General features: G+C 42.1%; 1 protein-coding gene across 7 annotated transcripts in view; it reads left to right on the forward strand.

Annotated features, from left to right (window-relative positions):
- The window catches only part of ATXR2 (histone-lysine N-methyltransferase ATXR2), a 247,580-nt gene that overhangs the window by 149,307 nt on the left and 79,580 nt on the right, over positions 1-18,693 (forward strand). The window lies entirely within an intron of this gene.

Consider the following 18,693-nt stretch of genomic DNA (forward strand, 5'->3'; position numbering starts at 1 on the left):
TGACTTCTCTGTCTCCACCTCTTGCATATGGCATCTTTGACATATCTTGTCCTTGTTAGAATTTTCAGAAATATGAAGATTGAAATGTTGATAAATTAGTAAACTATATGAGAGATTCACAACAAAAAGAATGCACAAAGAGTTGGATAGCAAGGAATCTCTCCTCTGATCATTATTTGGCTTCTTTGTTCATGAAAGTTATATTGCATGGTTTTGTTGGTGGCATATATCTTCACAATTTCCTATTTCTATTATTAAAATAATCTCTCTTTAATCATCCTAGAGTTATTCACCCTCTGGGTGACTTTCACCAAATATATATTTTTCCAAGTAATATGGGTATTCATCGAAAGGACTTGACAAGTACAGTAAATCATGACACTTAACATATCCAAAATAATCACAGCACATTGTTGTTGAGGAAGAGAATACACAATAATTAAATCTTTCAATTATCTCTCTTAATGATAAGCTTGTTTTCATTGAGGCCTATCATGTATCTGAAAAACTCAAACTTAGCTTTGCCAAGTAGTTTGGTGACGATGTCTATAGCATGTCCATCAATTGAGCAACACACAAGCTCAAATTTCTTTGATTGAACCTTCTCTCAAACAAAAGGAGGATGAAAGAGTGATCTTCTAGCAAGCTAGATACAACTTTGATTATGACACGTATACTGAGTTGGACCAATCCGAGCATCAACAATCTTACTTGACAATCTCCTTAATCAAACACATTCACAAAGTACATTCTTTATTGCATCATACTTTGCTTTGTACATGACAATGCCATTGTAGATTGCTTTGTACTCTTCCAAGATATTGTACCAGATCCAAAAGAAAACGTAGATGTTCCTATCATTAGTATTTACTGCCCAATTTATATCAAAAAACCTGAATAGTACTAGATTATATATTGAAATATATTTGATGTTCCTATTGCAAGTGCCTTTGGAGTATTTAAGAATATGCTTTGTTATCTTCCAATGAAACTCTTTTGTACCAGGTACATAATCAAAACATCTATGACACATGCATCATATAGCAATATCTTCCTCTTTCCACCCTCATTGGATAACCAACTAGCATGGACACTCTTAGGGAGGTTAATACTTGGAATTTGAGCATGATCCTAGGGACTTATGTTAGCTTGTATAGAGGTCTAGGATTTTGGGTTATGTAAATGCATACATCAAATGCATAACATGAGATCCCAACACACAAATTTACATCCAATTTGATGCCTCCCCAATATGCAATTGGTTGCTCCCACCATTTTAACCATCTTTGTAAGGGTTTCATGTTTTACAAAGTCACATGGCTAACCCACCAATTTTTAATTACATTTGCCTACTGAGTAGCTTGTTGAGTCATCCTTGCATGTCTCCATGATTTGCACAAGTCTATATGATATCTCTGCCTATTTGAAGCAACTAATTTCTTGGTGTATTTCTGTTGCCTTTACTCCCAATGAAAAAGACAAGACAACTCTCTCCCTTCCATTACATTCTGAGGCCCCTCATTATACACTATCCTTATAGCCAACTAATTTGCCCCTACCTCATCCAACAAAGTCGGGAGGGTCATACCCACATTGTTCCACGACATTGTTTAGAGTCTTCCAAAACAACACTTGAGATTCACAATCCTCCCTTATCTCACATATTTCTATTACCTGTAATGCTCTCATAATATATAGAATTACAAATTAGTTCATAGGAAAAGATATTATCTGCATAATAGTGCTGATCAAAGAAGCCTAAGGGATACTCACCAAGGATTGTATACTAAGCACAACATTGTTGCCCAACCATTTATATGGTGAGTGTAATCAAAGTGCACCCATGCATTTCTAGATCCCTTGTGCCTATTCATTGCATGCAATTAACTAAATCCACCCTTTAAGTAGGACCTTTTGTAGACATTTTAAACAAATAACATTTGTCCTTAGCTCCTCTCTAACTAGGAAATCTGCTTCCATGGAAAAATGGAAACAAGCAATGTCATTGCGGTTGTAGTACATTGTTGTACCTGTCACCAACTAATGTACCTTGTTTTGGCCTTTTCTTGTGAGATTATCCCCTTAAGACTATTTGGCAGTCAAAACAGATCTTGTGAATTACCAATATCCACAACATAGTAGCAAACAAGATGTTAAAAACATTTGGATCTAACCCTTTGTTTTGCATTAGTGGCATCCTTTCTTTGAGGAAATGATTGAAATCTTTGTCAGTTGTTGCCAGTGAGTCATCTTCCTTGGTAATAGATTGGAACAACATTTGATGTGCAACCGGCATTTGAACTTTACGAAAGGACCTCACTTCTGAATCTTCAATACTGTGCTTACAAGCTTTCATTCTTTCTCAATATTTCCCTTCGTGTTCCTTGTTGGACATTATGAATGCTCTCCAACGTGTATAGCCAATCACATCATGCTATCATCTAATGGTAGGACATAGTAGATCATGCAATTACAAAATGCAATGCAAGACACAACTTTTTGACAATAGTGACAAGTAATGCTTATGTTGCCTTCTACTACACGATACCCCTTGCTAAACTTGTCTATTCACGTGGCCATGAAAATAAGTGTCATTATATCCTTTTTTATTTGCATAATACAGCCATGTTACCTTGTGACACTTGAGACTACCTAAACAATAGCGCAAGTGCACAATACACTATATGGCCATGTTTGATTGTGAAGGCCTAGTCTAAACAAGAGCTTCCATTCCAACCATCCATTTCTTTTTTCCAAATGTAGCTGGTGGCTCAAAACACATAGTACCATTATATACAATAGGAAGTTCATCAACTTCGACTGAGAGTTTATACATATCCAATAGCTTCTTTATTTAACTAGCTCCTAGGCTTCTCTTAATCCAATCAATAACCGATTTGCTATCCAAAATGGTATTTTCTTCATTTTGACTATCAACATGTAGTACAACAATAGCTTTCTCCAAAGACATTCTCTTACACACCTCCAATTCTTTGACATCTACCTCCATACAATGAGATTCTCCATCAACACACACTTGAATTGACTTGCTCCCACTAGGTGTGCTAGTTACAATTGTGTTGATTTCCTCTTGAGATGAACAAAATGTCAGAGATATAAAGACATTCATTTAAATGTAGTATTATACTTAAGCCAAAAGAAAACGAGACAAAAAGAAAAAGTGAAATCCATACCAAAATCCAAGGGTACAATGCGTTCAAGAATGCTAAAATAGAAGTAGCTAGCCTTCTCTTAAAATGGTAAAAATCCCTAGCATGCTCAATCATAACATAATGCACACTCTCATCCCTTGCATAGGGAAACCTATTCACCCACACCTAGGTGCAAGGTAGAAATAAGCACCGTGCATTTGGCTATTAACCCACATGGTAGGAACTACATTAGGTTTAGCTATCATCCTTACAAGCTGCACATCCTATTCTTAGTTTAAGTGGCTAACCTTCATACTTGATAAGTTCTAGGCACTAGCCACACCCATAAACCTTGGCCACTCACCTTAGACTATTCCCATTAGCATTAGTTTAGGAGCATGCCTTCCCTAAGACTTAGCCAATAACATGCATGTAGCTGCACAATAGCCCCAAAACTATTCATAGGCACATAAGCACCTCATAAGGTTGACACAAACCCTTGGCACATAAGCACCCATTTTCTCTTTCCAACCACGATGAAAAAGGGCATGGGCTGCCCTTATCCTTCTTTCCCTTCTAGATTCATGAAGGTTTTTGGAGCATTGAACCCACTAAGGGAGAAAATGTGCCAAAGTACTATGAAGACAAAAACTCAAGCTACTATGACAACCACTTTTGGAGACCTTACCATGTTTGTGATAAACCAAACAACGCTCTTAAAGATTGGAAGCTATCGATCAATTCTACCTTTGTATCTTGAAGGAGCTACATGGATGGGTTTTGTTTTGTTTTAGTTTTCTTTCTCTATTTGGCTTCCTCTCTTAATGATAACTATAAGGATCATGTGTAACACTATAGCATATGCATGTTTCCTTTAGTGTAGCCCAAAACTATAGATGTAAATGAAGTCCATGTAGATAAGAGCATGTATCATGTATCTCACCTTGCCATGATGATCAAAATGATGTAAAATTCTATTGTAAAATAAGGAAGCGAAACCATAAACCTTGCCTCATTTGTATGCATTGCCTTGTGAATCCATATTGATTTAGGTTTGGTCCCTTGCCAATATTCAAGGGTGGTGCCCTTCTCAATTTCTTGGGTTGGTTGGCTGGGTGATTAAGATGAGATATGGGTTTCCTAAAGTGCTATTGGTTGCCTTGTTGTTGGTGTGTTGGTACCATACATGTTTGGGTTCTAGCTAAAAGAGGCTGATGGTGTGCTCTACTAACTCTTGACAATGTCCTTACTAGTAAGTGAAATACCATATTTGTAAGAATGTATCCGTGAAGTATCCATACCTCAACTCACTCTTTGAGCCGTTTTGTGTGTGTGTGTGTGTGTGTGTGTGTGTGTGTGTGTCTCACTCACTCACTCACACACACACACACACTCTCTCTCTCTCTCTCTCTCTCTCTCAGGTCAAATGCAGGTCATCAAGCCACAAATCCCCCTCATCATGATCATCAAGCTACAGGATTGCTCCTCCGCGCACGCGTAGATAATGAAGGAGCTTGTGTTGGGAATAAAGGGCCATTGTGCCTTTTATATGTGCATGGGTGTGAACACACCCTTAGCACATTTGTACTTTCATATATATATATATAAACCTAAAGAGGTACACTCGTCATTGTACCCACAAGTCGTGCTCACTCTCCTCTTTACTCTGCACTCTCTCTCACTCTCTCTCTCTTGTGTGGAAGCAGTGTGTGTCTCGATCCTCTTTGACACTATAGGGCCTAACAAACTAGTATCAGAGCGTTGGTTACGACGTTCGCGTTTCTAAGGAGTGTCAGGTCGCAGGATTGACAAAAGTCTGCAAATAGCACTATACAAGTGAGGCAGAACAGGTCACATGCAAATGTCACGTGTAGCACAAGTCGTGCAGAAGACCAGCAAACAGTCATGTAGAGGACCAGCGGCGCCAAGTGAGCAGGTCGAGTAGAAGACGGCGTTAGCTAGTAGTCGAGCAGAAGATTAGCAAGACCAGCGGGCGACGAGATCTGATGGATCACGTCAGAGACGGGACATGCACGCGACCAGGACCAGGGCCCGGGACTTGCATGCGACCAAGAAGATCGACGGCGTTGCGACTGGACGAAGGGAGCTGACACCATGCGATGGGTTGGTGACGGGCGACCACCTGCACGGGAGGTCAAGGGACCCCCCCTTCGCGCGCGCGCCCCCCCCGGCCCCCCCCCCCCCCCCAAGGTCACGTTCCTTTTTTTGTTTCTTTAAAAAAAAAGTGTTTACCCCTCTTTCTTGATGGGGGTTCGCACCCATAATCATAGAGTATAGATTTGTGTAATCTTGCCTCGAAAATTTGGGGCTTTTCTCGGATTTGGGGATTGTGATGTAGAGCAAGACCATTTGTCTTAGAAATTGCAGGAATTTGTGACATTTTGCCGCCGACATTTGGGGCTTTTCATGTACATGCAAGAATTGGGCTGAAATTTACCCAATTTCTTGACATTGATGCACATCAAACCCCGTGCAATTTGGGGCTTTTGCTGTTTGGGCAAAATTTGTGCGCCATTTGGTCATTTTATGTACATGCGGGTTTAATTTCATGCAATTTGGACATCTAGCACTTAGAAAATTTGGGGGTTTTGCTGAAATTGCTCTATTTTGGCAAAATTGGTCTATTCTATGTATGTCAGAGACAGTGCAGATGTATGGTTGATGCTTTGAGGACAAAATTTTGGGGCTTTTGACCGTGCGCGTCAAATTTTGTGCCCATGGGTGCATGTACAACAGAAATTGTAGCTAAAAATTAGGACTTCTCATGTAATGTGATATATTTGCCCATGAAACAGCTGTAATCAGTTGTGGAGTGTTGTAGCACAAGGTTTAGTGCTTCTGAAAATTTATCCGCAGATCTGAAATTTCTGCTTTAACATGGTCATTTATTGCTGGTTGATACTTGTTTGTACCTTGGTCACTTGTGTGACAGTTTGGGCCTGCACTTGCTGAATTTTTTTGTCACATTTTGGCTGAAAATCATGGCTGGCAGCAGTGACAGTAGTAATCTCATGCACATTAAGAAGCTTGAAGGAGCACATAACTTTGCAGTCTGGCAAAAACAGTGCTATAATATCTTGTTGCAGAAGAAGCAGGCAAAGTCGATTAAGACCAAATGGGCAAAGCCTGTAGATATGGAACATGAAGATTGGGATGAGTTAAATGAGCTTGCACGCTCAACCATCGAGCTATCGATTTGTGATGCTTTGCTATTCAACATCTAAGGTTTGGATTCTACTTATGTTATTTGGACTCGACTGGAAGAACTGTATGCATAGAAGAGTGCCGCAAGCAAAGTGTATTGGCTAAAAAAGCTTATGGATGCGTGTATGAAAGAGGGTACAACAATGTCTACTCACTTGAGTGAGTGTAACTCCATTTTCAGCTGGCTGGTTGGCTTGAAGTTCTTGATTGATGAGAAATTTAAGGCTACGTTCTTGCTTTGCACTCTGCTAGAGAGTTGGGATACATTCAGGATTGCTATGAGCAATTCTAATGCAATACTTTTGTATGTTGATGTAGAGAGTGCTCTACTCATGGAAGAAATGAATCGGCGGAACAATGCATTGTAAGTCTTCCAATGTTTTGCATACTAGGGGCAGATCACGGCAGAAAGGAAAATTTGATAGCAAGGGACACAGTAAATCACATGGGAAGGATGTTGAATGCCATCATTGTGGCAAGAAGGGTCACTTTAAACGTGACTGCTATAAATGGAAGAAAGAGAAAGGAAAGGCAAGAAGATAGATGATAGCAAGGAAGAGAAGAAAGAGAGAGAGCTTAAGAAGAGCAATGCCAAAATTGAAGAGGTGAATGTAGTCACTCATGATAGTGACAGTGGGAATGACGTACTCTTTGTCTCTTCACACTTTGGTACTCATGCTTTACTTGCATATATAGATGATGACATGCATACTTGGATTCTAGATTCAGGTGCTTCTTTTCATATCACCCCTCATTGTGAGTGGTTTTCTGACTATACAAGGGGTTGACATGGTGTTGTCCATCTCTTGGGGACAACTATGCATGTGATATTGCAGGTATTGGCAATGTGCAGTTGTATTTTCAGCATGGTTCTGTCTTCACACTTCAGCATATACGGCATATACCTCAGCTCAAGAAGAACTTGATTAGCACAGGGCAACTAGATGATAATGGATTTCATACCACCTTTGGTGATGGAAAATGGAAGATCTGTAAGGGATCTAGAGTGATTGCCAGATGTTGTAAAAGTAATACCTTGTATCCTCTCCATGTATCTAGTGTGAGTGATCATGTTGTTGCCATGACTGAGAAGCCAAGTGTTTCTTTGTGGCATGGCTGGTTAGGACACATGAGTCAAACTAGAATGAAAGTGCTTTCTCATTTGGGTTACTTGCTTTGTCTTTGTTATGCTGATTTTGAGCATTGTGATCATTGTGTTTATGATAAACATGCACAGATGTCTCATAAGAAGTCTCTTTTGTTGAAAACTTTTGCTCTAGAGTTAGTACATTCCGATGTATGTCAGATGCCAGGGTTATCTTTAGCAAGTCACTGTTGAGGAATGAATTCTTCACGTCCATATGCTGCAATTTCTAGCCTCTAGCAGCAGCCAAAGCAATCAGAGTGCGTATGGTTGCCATCTTGGCAACAGGGCTGAATGTTTCCTCATAATCAAGTCCATACTATTGGGCATACCCCTTAGCAACCAACCTGGATTTGTACCTTTCCACACTACCATTCGACTTGCATTTGATTTTGTAGACCCATTTGCAGCCAATGGTCTTTTTCCCTTTAGGCCTTGGCACAAGATCCCATGTTTTATTTTCAACCAACGCATTCATTTCTTCATCCATAGCTGCACACCAGTTCTCATCTTTTACTGCTTCAGCATATGTACCTGGTTCTTTGATCTCCATCACTTTTGTCATGTAAGCATAGTGCTTTGTAGAGTAGCCACTATACGTCAACCTCTCAATAGGATATTTGATCCTCTGCGAGTGTCTAGGTTGTGATGCACTACTCGACGGGATAAAGAGGGAGCTCACTGCTCCTCATAATCCACCCCAAGATGGAGTTGCAAAGGGTATGAATCAAACCATACAGGATAAGGTCCGTATGATGGTGTCTTATTCTGCATTACCGCATGGTTTTTGGGCAAAGGCTGTTATGACAGCCGTACACTTGATTAATCGGTCAACAAATAGATCTTTTTTTTTGGGGGGGGGGGAAGGGGGGGGGGGGTGTTTCCCCCGAGAAGCATGGTCGAGCAAGCCACCTTCATATATCTTGAAAGTATTTGGTTGCGAAGCATTTGTGCACATACGTAAGAAAAAACAAACTTGAGCCAAAGTCCGGTAAATGTATTTTCCTAGGATATGGTGATGAAGGTGAAATGGGGTATAGATTATGGGATCTCAAAAAAAGGAAAGTAGTACGCAACAATGATGTTATCTTTCGAGAAGATCGCATGCATAAACAACCCAATAAGACTGAGGAGGTCCGTAGGGTTGTATTCCGGGAAGAAATACCTTTTGGACAGCAAAATGTGCCAGTTGTACAGCAACAAATACCTGCTATAAATGAACGTGCAAATGCAAAAAATAATGCTGGAAATGATCAGCTAGCTATTGTCCATTCATTCCTGATGCAAACAATGTGGTTGATTATGTCATGTTGACAGATTGTGGTGAACGGTCTTGCTTCAAGGAAGCAATGGACAGACAGGACATCAAGAAATGGTATAAAGCCATGTTGTCAGAGATGGAATCTCTTGAGAAAAATGGCACTTGCGAATTGGTGCAGTTGCCTAAAGGGAAAAATACCCTTCTATGCAAATGGGTTTACAAGATGAAGGTCACTTCTGGTTCCTCGCCAAAGTACAAAGCAAGATTGGTTGCGAAGGGATACAAATAGAAACATGGAGTTGACTCTAATGAGATTGTCTCTCCTATAGTCAAGATGACTACATTGAGAACCATTCTGGGCTTGGTTGCAGCTGAAAATATGAAGCTCATAGAGATGGATGTAAAAACTGCATTTTTACATGGTGATCTACATGAAGACATACATATATACAGTAGCCTGAAGGGTTTGTAGAAAAAGGGAAAGAGAAGATGGTATGTAAACTCAAAAGGAGTTTGTATGGGCTAAAACAAGCACCAAGAGAATGGTATCATAAGTTTGATACATTTATGCAGTCTCAAGGTTTTCATAGAAGTCAAGTGGATCATTGACTGTACACCAAGAAGGTAGTAGATGGCAGCTTGATTATCTTAGTTCTGTATGTCGATGACATGCTGATTGCTGGCAGGGATACTCATGCCTTGGACTCACTGAAGCAAAGTCTTCATGGCAGCTTTGACATGAAGGATCTTGGTGATGCAAATCACATTCTTGGCATGTGAACACTCAGAGATAGGTCAACATGATTACTCTATCTATCTCAGCAAGAGTATATCTCCAAGGTTTTGCAGATTTTCAATATGGAGGGGGAGAAAACAATTGGGGTTCCATTGCCTCCATATGTGAAACTTAGTGCAGAGGACAACCCTACATCTGAGGCCAAGAAAAAAGACGCAGACGATGGGGCGGCTGCCATTCCCCCTTTTTTTCTATAGATTAAGCCATAAACCTTAATTATCCACTTAGACTGAGTAAGCCATATGCGTTTCATTGTTGGCATGTGGTCATAGCATGAAACAAGTCTCGACAACCGCTACTGTGAGAAGAATAATTTTAGATGGGGCTAATGTGTTCGCAATAATCCATTTAAGTATGTGGTCATACTAATTTTTGAGGAGAGGGTGATGTTGGATCTATTTTGAAGTGTTATTTGGATTATGAATGCTTGATTAGGCCTAAAGATATAGATATCCCGCTGTAAAATTGAAAGCGTATGTGCATGTACAAGCCTTCTTAGTAGTCACACAAATCAAGAAAAGGGAAGGAAACATTTATATTTTCTATGAGCAAAAAGAGAGAAGTGACCCCAATGTCTTGCAAGGTCTAAAGTGATGCAGGTGATCATAATTAGGTCATAATTAGTGTTCTCAATGGTAAGAGCAAAAAAGATAAATGAAAGAAACGGATGGCCTAAAAATTTGCAATAATTATGGGCAATCATAATCATTGCATGATTGTTATTGTTAATATTAATGATATGAGAAAAAAAGAGAGAAGAAAAAACAAATATCTTTTGATTCTAATTGATATGGCTTATGATTCACCTAGCGTATCTTTCGGTTGTGCTTCTCATCTAATGTTGATGGATGACTTATTTATGCTCTAATGGTGTAGATTTGACAGCTTATGTAGGTTTCACAGCTTATATCTAGCTCGTGTATGTGGATAATGAGTTTTTAGTACTCCAAATACAATAGTTGGTTTGAGAAGATGCCACCCTCATGGGATGGTGTTAAAGTATCTATGTATGGCATAAGCTTGATCTTACATAAACTTATGAGCCTAGATTTAGTCTATGACCTTACATGCATCTTCCCTAACTATTCTCATGGCTGCCGTAGCTTTTGTATTGATTCCAATATTAAGTGTATTCATTCAAGCTCAAGGTAGTGTATTGTAAGAGATAGAAGGTCGATGCATTGCATAATAGTAGGACCTAACTAAATCCCATTTTGGCATAGGATGTTGTGAATTCTTACTTCAATAGCTTTTCATTTGTGTATTGAAAAAATGGAATTGTAACTATCTCGAGTTATGATCACCCCCTCTTGCATTTGTCTATAAAATTGCAAACCTTTATATTGTCGGTCTTACTCAGAATATGCAGAGAGCATTATATTCCATGAGACAGCACTGCATTTTGACAATCTATCAAACGTATTCTCTACTTCTAGAATGTTTTGCACTTGTTGTATATGTTTAAAAGTGTAGTACAAACAAAGAAATCTGAAGTGAATCCACTCTTTTGGGCATCACCATGTAATGCCTTTCAATTTCAATGCACATGACAAAGTTCAATCGGTCCTCACGAATGGAACTTTGAGCCTTCTTTGCAAGAGTACCACATGCTTGAATCGTCATAAAAAAGGTTTGTTGATCCAAATCCATCACCTCATCATCCATTTGTCTGAACAATAGCAAAGCCTTCACTTCTCCATCATGTTCAAAATATGCTAATATCATTGCATTCCATGATGCCACATTCTGCTCTACTAGATAGTCAAACACTACCTCAGCTTCCACAAGGCTTCCACATTTGGAATAAACAATCACTAAGCTACTTCTAATAAAAACATTATCGGAAAGGTTCTTCATCTCCACATCAACACATAGATACTAGGCTTCTTACAAGTCCAACAAAGTTGAACATACTTTGAACAGACTAACATAAGTGTATTTGTCTGGTACCACACCACGAACTTCCATAGAGTGACACATTTGCAGTGCTTCTTGACCTTGACCATAGTCACTCTAGCCAGATATCCTGGCTATCCATTAAAAAAAATTCGACCAGGCAAGAACAAAAACACATGTTGTGCATCCTCAAGAGCACCAGAGTGAGCCAGGTCTAGCACCAAGTGCTCTCCTACTAGGATTGTGAGCTCTAGTATATGTAAGAAAAAATGAAATCTTGAAAATGGCTAGATATGCAGTGTTAGGTAAAGCAATCCCTAGTTGATCCATGGAGGGCAATGTATGCAATGCCATGATCAATTGTCTCATATCACATCGTTCCCTCACTTGCCCTCTTGGCCTTTCACTACTGCTATTGTTGTAATTGCCTTAGTCCCATTGATGCTGTGAAGTAAAAAACTAAACTATTAGACTCGGTCTCTTCATTGATCTTGTGCTTAAAATGAGCAACTCATAGTGAGAGACTAATGTGATTGTGTAATGTAAGAAAAATGTTAAATTAGTGTCATTTGCCAAATATGTGTGAAATTGATCTAAAATAATGGATACACAAGATCAAATACAAGCAATATGATGATAGAGAGAGAGAAAGAAAAAAAGAAAGATCTATTAACGTCTCTAAAAGGCCAGAGTGGCCTATGAGAGCATAACCAATACAATTGGTATCATCATCTCTCACCAGATAAGAAGAGAAAATTTATGTATAAGTTTACATGGTATATTGGAATGAGATGCATGGAAACTGAAAAAACTGAAAAAACTGAAAAAGTTGGAAAAAGACCTAAGTTTAAAAAGATCAAGAGTGTAAGGTATCTCCCCTCAGTCTATGGAATCCACCAAGACTCTGCAAGCCACCTCGGATTGAGTCTTCATGCCAATCTGCCTCTGTACCGAGCTAGCTTGATGCAAATGTGGCGCATATGGGCACGCCTATGTTGCCGTGTAGGTACTCTAGGGCGTTGTGCTTTGCGTAGCGTTATAGCTCTGTCAACTGTGATGTCTCCTGATGTTGTATCTCGGTAACGCCTATCAGTAGGAGATGTAGTGTTTGGGGTGGTCACGGCTGGGGGTTCAGCTACGCTGAAGTAGTCTGTAACTGCTCTCTGGAGGGGTGGATGATGCTGGGGTCACCTCCTATCGTGTAACAATAATGCTCTACATCGTTGGAGCTCCAACAAGAAAATGCCCAAACATCTTTGGTCCTCATAGTCCATCACCCGTCTTAGTGGTCCAAACTCAATGAGAAGTGTTCAAGAACTACATAGTTTGTTTGTGACATTCTCAGGATTGACATAAATGAAGCTACAATCTCATACATTTTGAGTTGCACCAAATTATCTCTTGCCTAAGATTTCTTTTTTAGTGAAAAATGACTAATAGAAATATTAATCTATATCTTGAATGTCATCATGAATTTAAGCCTCTTGGACTTGAGCTTTTTTAAAAGGGGGATAAATTTCCCTTGATAACCTCAAATCCTTTAGAAAGAGCTCTGAACTTCTTAGATCTATGATGGACCAAATAAGAGGTTTGATGTTTGCAAATTCTTTCAAAAGAGCTCTAAACTTCTTAGATCTACCATAGACCACATTGTTCCTAAATTGTCCAATTGCTCTTAGGGTGACCATTCAAGGAAGTTGCTAGAGTCTCCAAGATTTAGTCTTGCTCAACTTTGCCTCATTCCTAATACCAGTAGTAGCAACATCAATACTTTAAAATGGTGATAGAAGTAAACTCTCATCCAAGTTAGTCTCAAAACACATTCCAATTTTTGGATCCCCAATCCCCCCCCCCTCCTCCCCTTTTTCCCCTCGAACATCAAATGTACCAACACAAATGTTACACCTCTCTCTCACTCTCAAGAGAGAGAGAGAGGGGGGGGGGAGGGAGGGAGAGCGAGAGGAGAAAAGGTGGGAAAGAGGGATTTTAAGTGTGTACTTCGATAGTGGTTTTAACTTGCAATAAAACAATAGAGAGAGAGAGAGAGCACCCGCTCGTGACTTGCTGCCTGTGCAGCTTCAGCGTCATCCGTTGCCCAGTCCCCCTTGTGTGCAGACGGCATAGGCCGTCGCCCGTCATTCGTCCTGGTGGGTGGGGTCCCGGCTATCGTCCTTCCGCCTCGTCATCGTTTCGCGCGTTGTTGTCCTTCCGTCTCGTCGTCGTTTCGCGCGTCCTGCTCCTGGGCGCCCTTCTGGTACGTCACAAGTTTCCTTGCGTTGACTTCCTGCCCGCTTGCGTTGCCATGACTATAGACGCCCATCTGCCTTCAACCACTCTTATGTTCGCGGGTGCGCCTGGTTGTTTTGCTCCCTTCTGTAGAGGCGCCCAGTTGCGGTCAACCCTAAGCCCCACAGGCGTCAGAGAGGCAGTGTCCCGTCCAGTGTGCTCGTTGCTCTGTACAGAGAGAGAGAGAAAGAGAGAGAGAGAGAGAGAGAGAGAGAGAGAGAGAGAGAGAGAGAGGCTGAAGGAAGCAAGCAGGCGAACAACCAACCACGCCAACCAAGCAAGCACAGGAGGGCAGGCGCTCACCAGCAGAAACAGATCAGTGAACTAATTTGCTCCTGTACACAAAGAGAGAGAGAGAGAGAGAGAGGCTGAAGGAAGCAAGCAGGCGAACAACCAACCACGCCAACCAAGCAAGCACAGGAGGGCACACGCTCACCAGCAGAAACAGATCAGCGAACTAATCTGCTCCTGTACACACAGAGAGAGAGAGAGAGAGAGAGAGAGAGAGGCCTGCTTGTCTCTGCCTCCCATGCTCTTCAATCGGCCTCTGACCGGTATACGTACTGATACAAGATCGCGGGCTTGGATCTGGATTTTATAGACCGAACGGTGGCAGCTCTTGGTCCGGATTCTGATACGGAGGAACCAGAGGATATGGTTCTGTGCACAGAGGAGATGCCGCCTGCTTCTGACCTCCAGCCTGCGGGCAAACGTACTAAGCATACCTCGGCTAACACAATGGATCATCAAGATCGTTCCTATGCTCAGGTTGCTTCGGATTCTGTGGACTCTCAGGATGTTGACTGGGAGCATTTGCTGGAATTTGCCAACACTCTACTTGGCGATTACGTTCAACATAATCAAGAAGTCTTTTCCGACTCTGCGAAGATGTTCTCGAAGCCACTGTGGATCCGAAACATGTCTTGCGCTCCTTTTCAGTTTTTTATGAGCGTGCGGTGATACTCTTCTTCACTGGTCGGATCCCACTCCTTTCCCCGTATTCGCCAGTGGCTGCAAAGTCTGCTACAAGGGGAATGTGTTGAAGAGATTTTTATTAGGCCCCCGGGGGTTTTTTTAAGTGCTGTTGAAATTTGAAACGCACCATGCTGCTCTCCTGTCTAAATTGCCATTGTTCGTTGATCGCCGTCTGGTCCATGTTGTGCCATGGCGCCCAATGGCAGATTTTCAGCGCCTGCTACAACGTGAATGCCCTGTGTGGGTTGAAGTGAAAAATTGTCCGGCTATTTATTGGCCACTGTTAAAGGACTCCATGCCAGCTGTGGGCACTGTTCTGGTCTCCCCAAGCCTTAGGGCCATGAATCGCAACCGTCTGTGCATGTTATGGGACACTGCTCGGAAAAGGCGTGCGTGGTTACGTATCAATTGCTTTGGCATGCATCCTTTACATTTTCGTTTGAAATGGGGCAACTCTGCAGGACATTGCTTTTTGTGTGGAAAATTGGGGCATTTCATGGCCGAATGCCTAGAGAAGCACCACACTTCAGATGCTGAGCATGTTGCGCTGCCTATGGAAGACATGGTGTGTGATGCTCTGTCGCAGGATGCCACCCAGTCACCTCAAGTCTTGGACAAAGGGAAACAACAGGTCTCGGGTTTGGATTCCGGTGCTGATGACTGGGTGGATGTACGCACGAAAAAAGGCAACAAGCTTGTTGCTGGCATGGTGGATATTGTGCCTACTGTCTCACCAAATCCCATGCGTACGTATATGCACAGGAAAGAAATATTGTCTTCAGAGCACTCTGCTCCTGCTATGGTTTCTTCTGCTCCCCGTCAGCAGCCACCTAGGAGAGCGTATTTGGATGGTCCAAAGGGTCCACCTGCTAAGCTGGCTTTTCATACTAAAGGTAACGTCATTACCCCATGGGATCGTCGTTATCCCTGTCCCAACTCCAAGTCAGCGGATATGCCATCTACCTCCAAAGCTGGTCGTCAAAACTCTTTTGCTGTGTTAGCCGACTTTTTGGATGGAGTCTTGGACATTCTCGCAGAAAAGGTCAAATCGAGGCAAGCTGTGCCTCGTACCTGATTTTCTTTGGAATACACATGAAGATCGCCACATGGAATGTGCGAGGGATTTGCTCTCGCCACAAGCAACATGCCCTGTGGACTATATTGCATGAGAATTAGTGGGATGTCTTGTGTGCTGTTGAGCACAAGAGTCACGGTGAAGCAGGAAAAGTTGTGGATTGCCATGGCTTTCGTTTGTTCTATGCAGGGACACATGCCAGGCAGTATTCTGGGGTGCTTATGATTGTACATGAAAAATATCAGCCGGTTCTTATTAAGAATGATGTACATGGCCGCTTTGTGGTCATTGAAGTTTTATTCGAAGGAGAGATCTTATGGTTACTTGGCCTCTATGCTCCGAATGATCCTTTAGCTCGCCAGGAGCTTTGGCATACTCTGCAGTCTTCCTTGTCTCTTGGAAGACGGGGTTTTTTTATGGGAGATTTCAATATATGTGTTGATTCTTCACAGTCCACATCAGAGCATTCGGTAATGGATGTGCCAGAACGTCGTATATGGCAGGACTTGGCTCTTACCGTTCTTCAGCAAGATCTCTGGTCCTGGCTGCACCCTTCTTCTACGTGGTTTACTTTCCATTCTGCCCAGTATGCTACAACATGGTCGCGATTAGACCGCATTTATATCATGCAGAATGATGATTTCCTTCCTGAGATGCTCGAAATGAGAGTGTTGCAACAATATGCCTTGTTGGACCATTTTCCTCTCTAGCTTGAGCTCCTTGCACAACCCATTGCACCTTTCAAGCATTTTTTGGATAGACTCCCTTTGCATTTTAACTCGTCTTATTTGAAGCATGCAATCTTTTAGGGCTATATGCAGCAATTGATTGATCGATTCCTATTGGATTTCTCATGTCAAGGCACTGCTTCGTTTCAAAGATTGCTCTCTAATGTGCAGCGGGTTGCTCGGCAGTATGGGATTCATCATGCCTCTCTTTCTCGGCAGCGTGGGCAAGCAGCGGAGGATCTCTTGGCGTTGGTTCATTCTTTGCTGGTGGACACTCCAGATGATGTATTTCTGCAGTCACTGGCAACGCGTCTGGCTGATCTTAGTAAAGAGTTTCAGTTAAAATCTTATCAGCAGGTCAAATTGCGACATCTGACAGAGACTTTGCACGATAGTGCTTGTCAGACTCATAAGCTCTTTCGAGCTCTCCATGCCTCTCCTGCTCGCGAGAATATGACTAGACTCCAGGATGCAGACGGGCAAATGGTCCTTGATCCGCAGACTATTGTGGATATGTGTAGGAATTATTTCCTCGACCTTCTTGGTTCCACTTCTCCTCCTTCAGGCCAAACTACTCATGCTCGTTCAGTTTTTTATGATCTGGTCCGCAATTAGGTTCCGCAAGAAATGCAATCTACTCTGGAGGCAGATATTTCTGAGGAGGAGGTTATGGACGTTCTGTTACACTTGCCCAAGGATAAAAGTCCTGGCTGGGATGGTCTCACCAATGAGTTCTTTGAGATTTTTGCCACCCAGCTTGCGAAACCATTGACGGCTTTGTTTCAGCAGGTGTGGGAAATGGGGATCATGCCGTCCTCATGGAAAGAAGGTCTTATTAAACTGCTTCCAAAAGTTCCTTCGCCGTCCATGTTGAAACAGTAGCGTCCAATTTCTTTGATGGGTTCTATGTATAAAATCTTTTCCAAAGTAATGGCGAACCGGCTCCATAAGCATCTTCCTGCCATTGTGCATCCTCTCCAATATGGTTTCATTAAGGGCAGAAACATTTTGCACAATGTATTAAATGCGCAACTGGCGATTGATTATGCAAGGCATTCTAATCAGCAGGTTGTACTGGTTCAATTGGACCTGGAAAAGGCTTTTGATTATCTGGACTGGTCTTTCATTGCAGAACTTATGTCTACCATGGGCTTTGGTGCTCGGATGTCTCGTCTGATCTACACTATCAGTGATGCAGCGTCTTCGCGCGTCATGCTGAATGGAGGCGTTACCAAGCCAATTGTCCTTGCCCGCTCTGTCAGACAGGGGTGCCCTTTGATTGCCCTCTTCTTTGCCCTTGCGACTCATCCAGTTCTTTCGATGTTATCTCACATGGCAGCTTCTTCTCAGTTGGCTGGATTGTTGCTTCCCTCTGGACAGCACTTCATTAGTTAATCCTTGGCTGATGACAGCTTTATGATTCTACGTGCGGACAAGGATAACCTTCACAAAGCATTAGATGTTTGGGCTCTCTTTGGTCAGGCTTCCGGTCTTCGCATCAACACTTTGAAATCAGCCCTTCTCAGCTGCACGGAGTCGGATTTGCAGTCATTGGACTGGCAGGGATTGGTTCTTCCCCGTGGCTCCATTGTCAGGCATCTTGGGTACCCTTTGGGTGTTGATGTTCCCCCAAAGCAGCTACTACAGTGGATTTCACAGACACTGGCGGCTAAGTTTATGTATTGGAAGTCTCAGGCCTGGCCCTTCCCTGTTCACCTCAAAGTAGCCCAGACAATTATGTTGCCAATGCTCACATATTTCTTGCCATTGCTGCCCTGGACTACTACTACACTGAATGCTCTTACTCAGTCTATTCGTTTCATGTTATGGAAGAAGGATTCTTTGCATGCAGGCATTTCCTGGATTTCTTGGTCGCATGCGTGCACCCCCAAACGCATGGGTGGAGGGGCTATTTTAGATGCCCAAACTCATATGCTGGCGCTCCGTTGGTCTCTTTTTCGCGCCATATGCTCGGATCATCATCCATGGGTCATTATAGCCCGTTATTTTATTGAGGATCACGGGCTTCTGCATGGTAACACTCAAATCCGGGGTTCTTGGTGGCATGTTCTTAATGCGGATTCTCGCTTCTCCAGTTCTTCTTCATCTCTGCTTGCCCATTTGGTGTGTTCACGGAGACAGGTCCTCCGGAAGG

This window comes from Lygodium microphyllum, chromosome 21 (assembly GCF_053477565.2).
Source record: "Lygodium microphyllum isolate KBCC chromosome 21, Lygodium_microphyllum_v1.1.10, whole genome shotgun sequence".
Lineage (NCBI taxonomy): Eukaryota > Viridiplantae > Streptophyta > Polypodiopsida > Schizaeales > Lygodiaceae > Lygodium > Lygodium microphyllum.